General features: G+C 40.7%; 1 long non-coding RNA gene across 1 annotated transcript; it reads left to right on the forward strand.

Moving 5' to 3' along the window:
* Window positions 1-2305: 2305 nt before the first annotated feature.
* On the forward strand, window positions 2306-17023 carry LOC122460651. The gene is made up of 3 exons (XR_006282095.1): window positions 2306-2317; window positions 3356-3359; window positions 16886-17023. It is a non-coding gene; the product is annotated as an uncharacterized LOC122460651 (long non-coding RNA).
* Window positions 17024-17340: the final 317 nt, after the last annotated feature.

The following is a 17340-nucleotide window of genomic DNA, read 5'->3' on the forward strand; positions in this document are numbered from 1 at the left end:
TTAACCCTTTACAGGTAAAAGGTCTTTGCCTCTGGCCAGGAGGGATTTTATAGCACTGTATACAGAAAAGTGGTTACCCTTCCCTTTATATTTATGATAGAGACGAACTTTGCAACCTGTTCTAATGGGTGACAAATCTAGGCTCCATCAGGCAAAGGAGGGATGTTCCAAAGTCAAGCACTTCACTAGAAACAGCCTGAATCCAGTCTCCTCCATCTTGCACTCTGTGTGTGTGTTTTAGTTCAAGCTCCACTGCTTATCCCAATGGTGGCAGTATCGCACAGAGATAGAAGACGTCTCTCAGATAAACGTTTTGAGACCAAGCTAGCATTTTGTAGGTTAAAACCAACACCTTAAACTCCATGCAGAAGACACTGAAGGCTTTGGTGAACGTTACCAGCAGTTTCTGTACCATGCTCAGTCCTGAAATCAGAATGCCTAGGAATAAGGAAATCTGAGGAATCTACAGGCAAGTTCACAGAAAATTTCACTAAGGCTTTCCTAACATTTTGGTGTATTTAGGACAAATTTAGAGCAAACCCTGTGCCGAGATATGGTTTTTGGTGGAAACTATGCAAAATGTGGTGGTTTCAGCAGAGTTTTGCTTTGTGTTTTGAGGCCTATTCAAACCCTGAACTCAAAAGGAAACTCAAGGGATTTGAATCCACACAACATGAAACTGAAGTCAAGGTCTGCATGACTCCCCTGTAAGTAAAATGCCAAATGTTGTGAAGTGGGGGAGTTGAGGGCCCACAGCAGCTTGTTGAAGGCCCCCAATGTGAAGGATTTGGCCCCAAAACTACAATGTCACACAGGTCTAGCTCAACTTCTTCTCCCTCTGTCCTTGGAGACAAAGTCCTCCCTAGGTCATTTCCCAGAATGTAGTGACGTGAAACTGAGAGAGGTGCACTTTCACTTTTATGAAATCTCCCACATCCGAAGCTGGAAGGACATTGTTCCATGCTACCCATTTATATTCAGACGCTATAATTAAATAACAGAGTTTCATTTATTCAGGCTTAAATTCACCAACATTTGTTCCTATACACATCTCTTTCATTTGAAATATATCCCCTTATTATTATCCTTGAATAGACACAAACACAGCACCACGAATCTATAATAAGACCTTCATTTGTTTTTGTAGCATGGATTTTTGTTTGATTAAAAGTCGAAATTACTTCCACTTAAATGTTATCCGCATATGGATAGAGATCTGAACCCACTTAAAAATTAGCTTTTAACAGCTGACCTGGTGGCTCAGCAAGTCTGTTGCACTATCCCCTGAGAAAACCAGGTTCATAAGCCAACCCAGATTCCTGAGCCCCATGCCAGTAGAGGCCAAATAGGTTAATGTTTTGCACACAGTGAGTTCAACTTCCCTTCCGTTACAACACTGCTTAGTGGCCAAGTGACAGATCAGCATTGAACATTATTTGTAGAAAGAGCCATCTGCTTGCCATCAGTCTGAAGGGCACAAACAGCCACCAGTGAGTGAGAGACAGAAAGAGAGGGAGATGGCAACGTTTGAAAAGGAATTCAAAGAAAAACAAAATTAACCAAGATAAAAATCACCTTTTCTTTAGCGCTGCATCTCATCTTGCTATTGAGTCAATTATAAATGTATCTCAATAATTATAGGGTCCCCTAGCACCACCACCACAGATGTTACTGTGCTCTTACCGCTTGCTGGGTTATCTAAAAACACTAGATATATTTAATGTCCCCATCCCAGTGGTATCTGAGCAATTATACCCACTTTAAACTTTCTGTATTTTCACATCATTGTGGAATGATGGCTTCAATTTGCCACTTCTGTACTGATGACTCCCGAGTCTCACTCTCAACCCATTTCTGAGCCAAAAATCACATCTCAGACTGTCTCGCGTAATTGAAAATTGTTTTTCTTTTCTTTTCTGACTTTGGACATGCTGTCCTGTAAGAGTTCTAGCTGATGGGGCAACGTCCTTTCTTTTTGTTTTTCCCTTTTTTTAAACCATAATATTAGGGGTTTTTTTTTTTAAAAAAAAGAGCTTCCGCTAAACCCAAAGGCATTAGAAAAGATCACAAAGTGCTTTTGCAGGCTCAGTGCGTAAACTCCTCTACAGCTGTTTTAGAAAAGCTTTCATGGCTTTTAACATTAAAAATAAAATGTGTCCCCTCCCAACCAGATGTTAGGATTTTTGACAAAGTTTGTTTATTACAGTAATGGATCAAAACCAAAAGTTAAAACTCACAGCCAGCAGTGGTAACTAATAAGTTTAAGGGGCCAACAGTAAATTCTATTTTCAGTAACCAGAAGCAGTGAAGCATACTTGTATGCAACCTAGATGGCCATGTAGGGCCCCTCACCTCCCTTTCTCTCTCTCTCTCTCTCTCTCTCTCTCTCTCTCACAAACACATTCCACCCCATCACTGCTAGCCAGAGTCCTGATTCCCCATCTCTGAACTCATCACTCTGGTGCCAGCAGTCAGTAGCAGCAACAATTATATTCCCTAACTGCTCTTGCTTTCCCCTCTGCCTTGAAAAATTTCACTTTGATGATTTCCTGATGTATGTATATCAGTTCACCAGGGTCCATGAAGAGGTGAGAGGAATATTTGGGGAGGTGGGGAGCTTTGGAGTCACAGGTAAAGAGGATAATGCAGGAGGCTGAGATACAGGAAACTGAAAGTACTCAGTAATAGGTAGGACAGAAGTTGAATGATGTCCCTCTTCCCCCACATTTCTTATTTTGTAGTGGGCTCTGAGAAACTTAGGCCCAGATCAGAGTAATGATGGCCATTTGATAATGAAGGGAAATTATCTTTGTTTTATATGTTACAACCCCATCAATCAATGCTGCAGTGGGATGCCTTTGAGTTCCTTTTGAAGTGCCAGCACTCCAAAAAGATGTGACAACATGATGTAGCTGCTATTGGTACATACTGTGGCACATGCACACATTTTATGTCTGAGCTGTTTCTGTCTAACTTAAACTGTAACCATGTCGTCTCCTATGTTTAGCACAAAACAGAGTGTACTGGCAGCATTTATAAAAATGCAGTAGGCAGTTGCTTGAAATTTCAGGTTAAAATAATCCCTTTTTAAGGGAAATTTTGCTTAAGGATCAAAGATATTATATTTCATAGCTTTCTTAAGAGCCTATTCTCCTCTCAGCCTGCACTCATTACTAGGGAAGGACAAACTCAAAAAAGGTTCAGAGGATTTGTTCAGATGGGCACACAAAAAATTAAGATGCTTATGTGAAGCTTATCTAAATGGTCTAAAAAAACTTTTCATCCTGGAAAAAGTGGGCTGGAATCTCAAAAGATCAGATTCTCCCATGAGATTTCCAGTCGTCCTTACCTCCAGTCAGGTTAGAAATCCAGCAAATTTCTTGCCGAAGTTCCGAGCACTATCACTTGAGCTTTGTCCCATCAACAACACACATGTGAAGAAAACTGAAACGCTGAAAAAATAATTTAACTTGTTTGAGCTTCAGAAAATTTCAGTGTGAATTCTGGGAAAAGGTGTAACTTAGATTTTATTTTACTGGAACCAGTTCACCCAACCCTACTCATGCCCTCATTAAGGCAAACAGGACAGTTCAGGTTTCTTTATGCAGGCTTCTTTACCCATTTTATATTACTCCTGCTAGGAAGAGATCAGGCACATCTTCCCTCAGGACATCCTGTTGATCTCCACTGTGGTGAGTATGTTACACAGGGTGCTTTCGTGGTTTGGAAATGAGCCAAGACCACAACTATTTAGTTCAGGTGCACCCAGCTATATAGATCTATTCTTCTTGATTGCTATAGTCAAGGTTGAATATGAACTGTGAGGTCAGAGGCTCAGTTACATACAGAGCAGTTAAGGAAGAATCAGTACATCAAGAACAACAGAAACTGTTAATAAGAGCCAATGGCTTTTGTAACAAGTGGGAGTATCCTGGCACAATTAATATGGAAGATTGACATTTTAGCAGCTAACTATTAGCACAGATTTCACTCTCATGCACCTTCAAAAGTGCACAGCTTTCATTTGTGAGAGGAAAGATGGTGCAGTGGTTAGGGGACTAGCCTGGGATTCTGGAGACCCAAGATTCAATTCTCTGCTCCACCACAGACTTCCTGTCTGGGCAAGTCACTTAGTCTCTCAGTTCCCCATCTGTAAAATGAGAATAACAGTAATTTCCTATCTCACAGGGGTGTTCTGAGAATGAATACAATAAGCACAAAATCACATTTCTAGTACTATAGGGTATGAATATTTTAATACATTAATCTTAATATCTACAGTTTGTACTTAAAAGCTGGTGATACTTATGGTATTTATGTTCAGGGACACCATGGCAGTTCAAAGCCTTCACCTGGCATTCCTTTTTGAGAGCACTATTGAAAGCACCATGTCCCAGGGAGCTCCAGTGACATGGAGGCATAGGTTGGCAGTACCTTTCTTCACACAGATAAAGGGGCTTCTTTCCCTCTCCTCTCAGGCAATTCACAATTGCTGTTTTTATTTCTGTATAGCAGATTTCATAGGACAAGTGTCACACAAAATGCTTCACGGTCTCTTGCAAAATACACAGGGTTACAAAAGTACCTTAATGCTGAGTAATTATCTTGTTATTAATATAGCATTTTAATTAATAAAAACAAAGCACTTTAAAAACTTTAATGTACTTTATCTGACCAGTTAATTCAACTTTATTACACCCGTAAGGTAGCTATGTATATATTACCTCTGATATCTCACTGTCCCTGAGGTAGGTACGTATTATACATATTAATATTCCAGTTGTACAGGAGGGAAATGAGAAGGAGCGATTATGTGACTTGCCCAAAGCCAGAGGAAGCCAGTATCAGGAATGGGATGAGAACTCCTGTTCTCATTCCCAAAAACCACCCCTCCCCCTCTAGGTGCTTACATGGTGCATTTTTAGAAAGGATTTGAAAAGGTTAAATCCAACAACAAAATGAGGTACAGGATAAGAGGGATAAGGGATAAGAGTCAGGGATAAGAGTCAGACTGGAGACAGCCCCTGCCACAGCAGTGGAGAGGTGAACCAAGGATGAAGGAACCAAGATTCAGAGTCAGCTGATGGGAGGACTGTCAAATGGCACACCCTCTCCTCTCCCCCCCACCCCATAGACCTCCCCACCCAGCTGACCAGAGTGGCTGTGCTGAGGCCTGCCTCTGTTTCTTTGACTCAGGGCCCCTTAAAAAGTCTACACAGGCCAGATGTTCAAAACATTCCCCTTCCGCAGTCCAAGTTATTAAGTCCTGCACAAAACAGAACTCAAACCTATGAAGTCTTCATCCCAGTTTGAGCTGGGCCTAGCCTCTCCTCCTTTTGGTTCTGTCTTCCTGTCTCCCAGCACCTTTTGCCTGGAGTTTGGCCTTCTCCAAAGGGGGAAACCTGTGGAGTCTTCCCCTGCTGACTCAGGGCCCCGCAGGAGCTTTTTTACTCCCTGCAGTGTCTGCAGGCATCTGCCAACAACTCCCTTTATAAGGCCAAGGTGCCATCTCTGAAGCCTTACTGGGCAACAAGGAATAAGTCCAGGTGCACTGGACTCTGCCAGTGGGCCAGTTACCCTGTGACAAGGGATCATGTGGTGATAAGAGAGGCATAGGATGGAATAAGTTTGTACAATTACATCAAGGTCCAGAAGGCAGATCTTGCCTTGTGTTCCGTGGGGAATGGCATGACAGTGGCAGTTGGTTAACTCTATGTTCTATAGGAGTTGTAAGCACTCAGCACCTTTCAGACTTTAAGTTCTACATAGTCTAGAGCTTGGATAAGGGATCATTTGGGAAACTAGCACATGGGGATGGATTGAAGTAATGGAGACAGTAAGTAATGAGGGTCTAGGCACATCTGGACAAGACCTCTCTGTGAATATTCATGCAAACTGAGTTCACATATGGCTGTGTTTGTGCCCTTCTTCTGGCTTTCCATACATATTTTAACATGATAGTACTAGGGAATATTCACATCTACAGCAAGTTTTAAGCCAATATTAGACATTACAGAGAAATTTTTAACTCAAACATGAATATTTACACAGAAATCTGATGCAAAGTATTATCCTTAACAGGGATACAAAAACAATTCTATGTAACCTGTGTGTCCAATCAAAAATAACCAAACAGAACTCAAACTTCAAATTTTGCATAGTGAACACTCACAACAGACTCCTCACAAATGATCACCAAGGCCAATAATTAATCAGCAAATACTTTCTAATAACTAATAAAAATCAAGAAATCTATAAGCAGCTGTTGGACAATTCAAGAACAGAAAACAGGGTTAAATTCACTGATTTATCTAATTCTCCCCTCCCTCCCCAGTCCCCCAATACAAATCTCTAGCAGGATACACAAACCATTATTTTATTTAAAGGAATGAGGAAAAAAAAGATAATAATCATAGTTATTTGGTCTAATTATTCCTAAAGGATTCCACAAGAGACTAAAAATGTACAAACTCAGCCACTACTGATTTGCAACCTGAGAAAACTAAAATATATTCTAATGGGAAAGTAGGTAAAAAAATAATGAAATTAGCATCTCCAAATTGTTTAAAAAAGATCTTCAGCCTAAAGAGAATTGACAGCTTAGCTTTAAGGATAGATAAATGGCTGCCTCAACAATCTATCTTACCTCCTTATTTTTTTTAAGTAATACCTTAATTTGCATAGTAATAACCCAATTATTGTAAGATTAGGTGGCAAGAATCTCATTATTACTATTCCTACAAAACAGTGAATATTCCATTCAGTGCCTTTTAATGTTACATACCTTAAAACATAATTATTCCAATATAAACTCATTCATCTTTGATGCAATTTCTTTATTATTATTAATGATACTAAAACCCCTTTTCCTGTAATTGTTGTTTTTTGTTTTGTTTTAATATATTAGTGTTTAAACATGATTTTTCTCCTTCGGGCTGCTATAGAAACAAGCAAAGCCAACCAACTGCTTGGGGGCATGCTCCCTCCCCTCTTCCCAAGAAGGAGTGTGCCAAGAGGCCTAAAGCACATATGTTAAAATCTGTTGCAACAACCCCCATGCTGAGTGTTGGTCATACGCAATGCTTTCTAGCATCAGGATTTTTATGTTAGTTTTTGTTTGGGGTTGTTGTTGTTCCTGGGGTTGGGGGAGGGTTGTGCTTTATGGGTTGAGGCATAGAGAATCAGAGACAGCACTACAAAGACCATCTGCTTGCTACCTGCCATAGACTTTCACAGTTTCAATTACAAAGATAATAAGTATGATAAGTGGTCAGTTACCAGATTAACAGTAGAAAGGAGATAGAAGAAGAGGCAGGACTGGCTCCACAGGGCTGCATGTGTTATGCTTCAAAAGAATGTAATAAATAGTTGAGAGAGAGAGAGAGGGAAAAGCAGCTATTATTTGGCAATGATTTTCAATCTCGCTCAGCATATGCAAGGTGAAGACAACAGTGATTTTCAGCTGTATCTTCTATGCTTCGCTGTTTCAAATCCAAGCCAGGCTGAAAACGACTGAAAGATGTTACCATCTCATAGTTGTTTGGCAGCCAATGCGACACAAGTGGACAATCTAAACCCACTTCTGAATGTCCAGATCACAAATACCATTAGTCTGTTTCATAGTCTCAGTAGAGAGGCTAGGGACTGAGGTGGTAGGCAGAACGAACTCACTTCTGGAAGTGGTGTCATAAAGTCTGGATTGAGGTTCTTTGGTTGGGCACAGTGGGGGAAGCGTCTATTGCCTCTGATGATGCTCAAGCTACTCTGCGTATCAGGCTATGAATTCAGTCTGCTGGCTGTCATTTTAGCACCCACCTCACTAAATGCAGAAACAGTTTTGACAAGATGGAAAAATCACATCAGTTGCTATTGTTTAAATTTTTGTTTCAGAGTAGCAGCCGTGTTAGTCTGTATTCGCAAAAAGAAAAGGAGTACTTGTGGCACCTTAGAGACTAACAAATTTATTAGAGCATAAGCTTTCGTGAGCTACAGCTGTAGCTCACGAAAGCTTATGCTCTAATAAATTTGTTAGTCTCTAAGGTGCCACAAGTACTCCTTAAATTTTTGTGAAAGCCTCCTGTTTATTTATATCAATGGACTTAAATGTTAGAAATGAAGTTGATAAGCTGCCACCAGCCGGACCAACTGTCACACCAGTAATACTCAAATGCCAATTAACCACTACTATGCTCCGCCCAGAAATGCTATCATCACAGTGCCAGCCAATCAGGTTTTCTGGTGCTGCAACATCACTGCAGGAAGCATAACCTTGGGGTACTATACTTCCCTATGTAACTGAGACCTCATCATAGTTGGCAAGTCGGAGGAGATATGGGGTAGCCAAACATCCATCTGGATTGGGAATCTCCAAATTCTCCATCCAATCTGAGATAAACACTACACCTCAGCCCTTCATTTGGACTACACTGTCCTTTCTTTGTACGTATGTTGTTTATCCCACCTTCACTATTACCCAGACTTGTTCCCTTATTAACCCTGCAGCAATGCACTGCCAAGGACATTTCTCTTTCACCTGACTACGTTCACTCAGTAGCAGAGACATTCATTATTGCATGACAACTTTCTTAAGATGCAGCGGAACACCCACTTCACAATGGAGTAGTGAACCATCCCCATTTATCCTCAGGGCAGCATTTCCCAAAGCATGTTGTATGCCCTGAAGATACCAGGTACAGATAGGTAGAAGATATATAAAAATAAGATGTATAGCCCTTTGAACAATACACAGTAGGTGTGTCTGGGTTCAAATTCTTGAAGGGGGTGCTTAGCTTTCTAAAGTCTGGGAAGTGCTGTGTTCAGGTTTTAACCTCAATAGAATGGTTAATGGCAACAAATACAGGGCAGAGTTGTATAACAGTAATTGAAGTTTTCATGATGAGCAGCAGATGACTAAGGCCTAATAGGGCATGAATCAATCTCATTCTCTCTCTCTCTCTCACACACACACACACCCACACACCCCTAAGGTATGAACAAGAATTCTCACCAGAGGGCTGCTTTGGAGTGCAGGTGATGATGGTCAGACCCTTGAGAGTATTAACATTACTATGGTCAGGCTGCTCAACTGCAATTAATCACCCACAGATGGTGAAAAAAAGTTTTGGTGGACCCAGTGCTACTCTGAGTACATAGCTACACCAAGTCTTTGTGATTAGCTGCCATTCTATTTAAGCATCTACTAAAAAATATAATCACAATACTAACTCTGTCCTCAAGCCCAATTGTGGACTTCTTCAGAGCTGTATTTTATAATTTGACAGGGTGACTTTACACCATATTGTTAATGCTCCCCCAATCTCGAGCCCATCCCGGTCCCAGGAGTAAACTAGAGTAGCCTCTTGGCTGCTGTACCTATGGACTCCAAGAGGCTCCTTCAGCAGCAAGAGACCACGTGTGCACAGGAACACCTTGGTCTTGCTCCCTTTCCCCCAATCACACTCCTAGGTGAGACATTTAAAAGGGGATACCTGTTTGGCTAAATATTCTGATAACAGTGTATTGGTTGTGGCCTTTGCCAGCTGGCATACAAGAGCTCTTAGGGTCACATTGTAGCAGCCATTTCAGCAGGGTTGGCCAACCTCTGGCTCCAGAGCCACATGTGGCTCTTCAGAAGTTAATATGCGGCTCCTTGTATACGCACTGACTGTGGGGCTGGAGCTACAGGAGCCAACTTTCCAATATGCCGGGGGGTGCTCACTGCTCAAACCCTGGCTCTGCCACAGGCCCTGCCCCCACTCCACCTCTTCCCACCCCCTCCCCTGAGCCTGCCATGCCCTCGCTCATTCTCCTCTCCCCCAGAGCCTCCTGCACACCACGAAACAGCTGATCAGGAGGTGCGGGGAGGGAGGGGGAGGCACTGATCAGCAGGGCTGCCAGTGGGCGGGAGGTGCTGGGAGCGGGTGGAGGGGTTGGAGCTGATGGGGGGTTGCTGATGTATTACTGTGGCTCTTTGGCAATGTCACTGGTAAATTCTGGCTCCTTCTCAGGCTCAGGCTGGCCATGCCTGCATTACAGTATCTCTGTATCACCGAGAATTCCTCCATGATGGGGACATTCTCTACCATCTGGCTGACACAGCATTATAGCTGCTTTGTGTCACTAGAGTGGTACAAAGGACTTGTAGCAGGACCCAATCTCTGGCCCTTAGTCTCTTTGGGTATATCTACACTGTGCAGTGTAAGCCCACTGTTAGTAGAACTCAACTTAGCAGACCCTGGGTTTGCTAACCTAGAGCTTGAGCATCTACACTCATTTGTAACACCACTTTAGGAACTGTTGAACCCTGGGTCCCAACTGAGCACTCTCCTAAAATGTGGCAGCTCTATCCTTTCATCATGGTGCAGCGTGGGAAACTTCACTGTCCACCAAACAGAGGACAATGAAAGTCAGACTGTGGGATTGTGGAATACTTTTGGCAGACTCCCAGAACGTGAGTCCAGTGGGGCTGTCTCTATACTGGAAAGCAATAGGACTTGAACCCAGTGTCCCAGCTTGACTCAGACCCTCCATTTCCTGTGGGGTCCTGGTACTCTGGGTCTGAGCCCTGGTTTCATGCAATTTGTGTATAGATGGAAAGTAGGTTAGGCTTGAGTCTGAGTTTGAACCCTGGGCTTACATTGCAGTGTAGACATAGCCTTTGTCTCTCTAATACCCTTTTATAGTCCCTTCTAGCCATTGGGTCATACCGGATTCCAGTAACAAAACACAAGATAGAGTATGCTAAACAGGAAAGAAACAATATGCAGAAATCATCTAGATCTACTGCTGAGCATAGAAACGCAACTTGCTGTTCTTTGGGGCTGGACATTGCAGCTTTTGACTTCAATGAGACTAAACACAAATTAACGTTGCAGGATTGCCTTTAGATTACCCGAGAAATCATGGCACATGCCAAGAGACAAATCCAAATATTCTAGCCCTGCATACATGCCTGCAGGGAGTATAAGCACCATTGTGGATCGTGCAGACTGTATTCTGAAGATCACAATGATTTTAATTATTTGCCTAATAGTTGTGTGCTTGAAAAAATTCAAATTATACCACATTCCACAGGAAGCAGATTATCTAATTTAAAAAACATAAAGCAGCAAATATGCTAATAATTTTTTCTTATATTTCTATCATCTCATGTCATGCTTTTAAAAAGAAAACCTTGTGGCTTTCACTATGAAAATTATCAACAGAAAAGAAACAAAGTCTTCCTTCTTGGTGGGTCAAGTTTATACCACCATGACCCAATCTGACAGAACATGAAAAGTTCACTCTTCCATTAATAGATTTTCCAATTCAGCAGTTCAAAGATGCAATCCCTCACAGTCTATACAAGGATTTGGGATCATTTTTTAAATCTGGGTGGCAAACGAACATGAAAGAGAAACTCTCCTTATGTGAAAGGTGACAGATTCCTTGCAAAAGTTGAGACTGAGAGGAATTGCTCTGATGAAGTCAATGGAGTTATGCTGATTTACACCAGCTAAAGATCTGGCCCAACAGAAAGAGAAATAATATACCTTTTATTTTAATTTCCTTTCATGCATGAGAAACTGATTAGAAAAAGAGTCTAATTCCTTCTCCAAGCTGAGGAAAATGCAAAGAGTAAGAAAACAGCAACATTTTTAGAATTTATAAGATAGATTTTTTAAAATTTTGTCTTTGCAGAGCCACTGACACTTTTTTTAAATATGAAAAGGGGTTTACCCCGAAATTCCTTGAGCAAAAGATTGTGTTCCCTAATTTGCAAATGGTTTCCCAAATCCTGCTCTCTTACTCATATGAGAAGTACCTTCTCATATGTAACTTCAGTGGTCTACTCATTTGACTAAAGTAAGCCTGTTTGGCTAATAGCCTGAAACATAGTTTGTGAAGAAATGCATTGTATAATAAAAAGATATTCTTGTCAACATTATCTTCATAGGTTACACTTGTATTTTAGACTGACCTGTGTGGAATAAACCTTACAATTAATGCTAAAACTTGCACAGATATCAGTATGAGTAAAATTAGTCAGTAAAAAAAGGGCCTAAAATCCCCTACAGTTATACAAACTTCTCATTGCTTTGGTCAGCACTTTGTACCATCATGAAATGGACAAATCAATTTCTGGCAGCTTTGAACCGCAATTTAAGTCGAGAGCTTAAAAGCTTACTTATGACTTGTATGAAAAGTTAAAGGTCAGAGTCAAAGTATATGACTTTTTTTTTTTAAACCAAACCTGAGATGCTCTGTTCTGAGACGAGGAAAGTATTTCCTCCTGCTAATTATGGGCAGACCCAAGTTTTAATACTTGCTGCTTTGCATTGCTTCCTTGTACCATTTCCAAATGAAGATTCAAATTACAATGAACAAATAGGTACACCCATAAATCCATCTGTTTGTTGCCATACAACATACTGTAACTGTTGCATCAGCGGTTTAACTGCATACATAATAGTCCCAGGTTCAGCAAGATTCTTAAGAATGTGCCTAACTTGCAGCATGCTTCTATTGACACTGGCCTCCATTACTCATGCGCTTAAAGTCAGGCATGCACTGAAGTACTTTGCTGAATCAGGGTCAAAGAGAAAATACAATGATGTGGGACAATACAAAGGATTAATCGCACACATTTGGGACAGCCATATCACTCATGAGTGATGAAGCCAAAATCAAAGTCCAATCAAGTGAATTTTACTGTCTCTATTTTGAAAACACACAAAGCTTATGAAGAACTCGGCTATAATGAAACTATATTTAAAGTTAAGTAGAATGAAAATTCCCAGTTCATTAAATGTGAAAACAGCATTACTAGTCACTGAATAGTCAGCTTCAACCAAGAGTGAAGCTGATTTGGTTATGATCAACATTTGTCTGCATGAATAACAAAAGGACTTGAAACTGAAAAACTGAATGCAAGGTTTAAAATATGGAGGAGCTACTGTCAGCTCCATAACAAGGGTAGAAAATTTAATAAACGCCCATTTAACATTTTTTTAATTGCAAAAGTCTTGATAATATTCCTGATTATCTTCCACTACATCCTCTTGCTAATATGACATGATTTTTAAAAATAGAAGAGAACAAAAAAGTCCAGTGCATTAAAGGTTTCAGGAAAACTAAATAGTTAATAGAGGAACATTAGTTCTGACTACTGCATTTCCAGGGTATTTCTAAGATGTGTTTTAATATTTAACACTCTTTAGTTTTAACCTAGTCACTGAAACATTAAAAGCATATGTCTGAACCACACAAAGACAAGAGTTTGAGGCAATATATATTTTTACCAGTGTGTGGCTTCCAGTAAAATCTGGGGAGTTCACCATCATGTAACGTGTCACTTTATGTAAAATAAAATCTGGGGATTACTGAAGTCACTGTCATTTCAGACGACAAAAATATCAACGTTAAATGTGCCTTTAAAACATTTATCAGTCACGTGTGTCAAGAAGCAGGAGATAAGGAATATTTCATGTGAGTAAAATGTGGGTAAGTTAACTTGACAAGAACATGCATCCACTTAAGGACGGGGATGTGTCCCTCTTGGCTTGGGCATCATATTGTGCAGGCACTTGAAGCAATTAATTAGAGCTTGTAATATAGTAATTAACTACAGTATATTGAAATCATTTGTGATTTTTTTTGAGTGGTGGGTGGGAAGAGGGAAATCACCATGCTGGAAAAATTTATGGCACCAGAAATCAAAATCCACAGGCAGGAGAAATTTTTGTCCTACCAATGACCTCATCTCAGCCCTGAACATCAAGACGCCTTCTCTGTGAATTGCAAAAATTATGCATTAAACCCTTATTTTTTGCTGATAACTTTCTGAAAGTTGCTCTCCTGCATTCAGAGAAAGCCTTGCTCCCACTAACCTTGATGGGTGCAAAATGGGGCTTCATATCAGAAGTGTTACAATTAAGGAAGCATGAACCAGTTCTGATAAAGGAAGAACCATCCCAAATCTCTGTCCAAAACTCACAGACATTGAAAATATTGTAAACTGTTTCCTTTTCATCATTTGCATGCCCGTCAGAGCTTTTTGTCTTTCACAAATGCTGATGGGAGGAAAGGAAGCCGACTCTTGTTTCATTTTTTATAAACTAGACCAAACCAGGAATTAGAAATGGGCCCAAACTAGAGTCCTTCCACCCATCATCCCTCCACAAGCAAACACTGAATCTTGGGAACATTCAGGTTCAAACTTGAACCCAGTTCCAAGCTTCACAGCCTGAATTCAATCTCTACTAGGAGCTCTCAGAAATTTCACATGAAAAGACACTGTCTCACAGAGGGAGCATGATACAGCGAACAGGGCGCTAGACTGAGACTTGGGAGACATGGGTTCAGTTCCCACATTTGCCACTGTCCCCAGTATGACCCTGTGTGAATCACATAGATTCCAAGAACAGAAAGGACCAATTATTCATCTAGTCTGATCTCCTGTACAACACACATCATACAGCCTTACCAAAATTCTTAGAGCAGATCTTTTAGAAACACATCAAAGTCTTGATTTAAAAATGGTCAGTGTGGAGAATCCACCTCAGACTTTGTTAAGTTGTTCCAGTGGTTAATTACTCTCATTGCTAAAAATGTCTACCTTATTTCCAGTCTGAATTGTGTTATATTTTCTCTACTGGACTGAACAGCCCATTATTAAATATTTGTTCCCCATGTAGGTAATTATAGACTGTAATCAAGCCATCTCTTAACCTTGTCTTTCTTAACCTAAATCAAGCTCCTTGAATCTATCATTACATGGTAAATTTTCTAATCTTTTAATCACTCTCATTAGGGCTCTTCTCTGAACCCTGTCCAACATCCTTATTGGACTGAACCCTTATCAACATCCTCATTGGACTGTGGGCACTAGAACTGGACACAGGATTCCAGCTGTGGTCACAACAGTGCCAAATACAGAAGTAAAATAACCCCTCTACTCCTAGTTGAGATTCCCCTGTTTAAGCATCCAAGGATTGAATTAGCCCTTTTGACCACACCATTGCACTGGGAGCTCATGTTCAGCAAATTATCCAGCAAGACCCCCAAATCTTTTTTCAGAGTTGCTGCTTCCCAGGATAGAATCCCCCATCCTGTAAGTATGGCCGACATCCTTTGTACCTAGATGTATATATTTACATTTAGCTATATTAAAAACACATATGGTTTGCTTGCACCCAGCTAACAAAGTGATCCAGATCGGTCTGTACCAGTGACTTGTTCTCTGGATTATTTACCACTCCCCCAATTTGTGTGTCATCTGCAAACTTTATCAGTGATGATTTTATGTTTTCTTCTATGTCATTAAAAAATGGTTACCTACCTTTTCGTAACTTGTTCTTTGAGATGTGTTGCTCATGTCCATTCCATTCGAAGTGTATGCATACCCACGTGCACAGTTGTTGGAGATTTTTGCTTTAGCAGTATCCAGAGGGTCGGTTGTAGAACACTCTTGAGTGCCGCACTCATGCATTGGTACATTAGGCGCTGCCGACCCTATGCCCTCTCAGTTTCTTCTTGCCAGCTACTCCAACAGAGGGGTAGGAGGGCAGGTAATGGAATGGACATGAGCAACACATCTCAAAGAACAACAGTTATGAAAAGATAGGTAACCATTTTTTCTTCTTCAAGTGCTTGCTCATATTGATTCCGTTTTAGGTGACTCACAAGCAGTATCCTCGGAGGAGAGCTTAGAGTTCACACTCCAGCAGCCTGCAATACTGTTCTACCGAAGCCAGCATCATCTCGGGCCTGCTGGGTAAATGAGTAATAGGACATGAACTGTAGCCTATGTTTGACTCAGACAAGGATGTATATAAGCAACTGGCTGCAGTCCAGTCCATAGGTCACCTCGAAAATGGCATCTATAAGGAACATGTCAATGTTTCTGCCTTGGTAATCTATCACACGCTGACCCAAACCTGGAAAGTTCCACAGATGGCCTGTTGCTCTGTAAAGGGGCCGCAGTATATCTATAGATACAATGTGTTTGAGGCAAATACTGTCTTGTGTGAACTGCATGGAGAGTTCCGGAATCAATCATCATCAGCATGCATGGTCCGACTGATCAGATGGAAGACTCCTATGGAGAGGGTGACCTATGCTGGAAATGGCCAATTTTGCATAGTAACTAACCAGGAAAGATTAGTTTCTTTCCTATATGGTTCCTTGGAGTGTCAGATCACAGATATGAATTTCTGTTTTACTCCAAAGCAGTTTACGTCATTTGGAAACCAAGTGATTTCCCCTATTCTCGCCTTTGAAAACACTACTATTATTTTATCTGATCCCTTTTATCAGGACTTGACTGTCCAAAACACTCCAACATTTTTGGTATATATTCCCCCTCTGGGACTACAATTAAAACAATTATTAATTTGAAAGGAAACCCACCTCATTCAAATTACAAATGACATGGATGAGGCTAAACAAGCTATTGTCCAATTATTAGATGCCGGAGATCAGGCAGTAGATGTGCCCTGGGAAGAAGTTGGGTTAAAGGGATGGATTATTGTCCAAGGTATTGCAACAGGAATTATTTTCATCACTTTAGGATATATGCAATGTAAGATCAACAAATTAATAGAAAGAGAGCAATTGCCAATACAGCTGACAGATATAGATGCTGGTAAATATGTATCCATAATGCCTATGACAGAGCTATATCAGGAGACAGATCATTATGACATCTTACCTCCACCCTGAGAGGTGGAAATTAATGTGGAACCTGTCTCCACAATCCACTCTCAACCCTCTCATCTATGTGATGGGGTTTTTATGCAATCACTCCATCAAAGGAGGGATTTGTAGCCATAAGGCCAGTTTGCTAACTTGCTATATTGCACAATGTGTTTTCTTCATTGGTTTGACTGATAATATTATTTCTTAGGTTTTGTTTATGTCAAATTCCAGTATATGTTATTCATAATAGTTATTCATGGTTATTCATAATAGTTGGCTATAACACAAGGAACCTACAGGCCTGTATCCTGCATGATTAGCTAGAGCAAGTCAGTATGACTGTTTGTAACCTTTGAACAATCTGTGTTCTCTAACATTGTAGCATGAATTTGGGACAAGAACCTAAATATCTTCTGGTCAAGAGGGGGACTGAATGGGCAACTGAACAAAGAACTGAATATGTTTACCATAGGTCTGGAACAGACCGGTAACAGGAGCGTACACTACCAAACATGGAAGTCATAAGTTAGACCAAGGGTAACTGTTTCGGGGATGAGATAATCGACATTAATAGGTATGAATATATGTCATAATATGTTAGATCTTTGAGTACACTTACTCTATAGGTTATCTGGGTGAGGAAATATTTGGGCTGGGTAGGTT

The sequence above is a fragment of the Dermochelys coriacea genome, chromosome 1 (assembly GCF_009764565.3).
Source record: "Dermochelys coriacea isolate rDerCor1 chromosome 1, rDerCor1.pri.v4, whole genome shotgun sequence".
Lineage (NCBI taxonomy): Eukaryota > Metazoa > Chordata > Testudines > Dermochelyidae > Dermochelys > Dermochelys coriacea.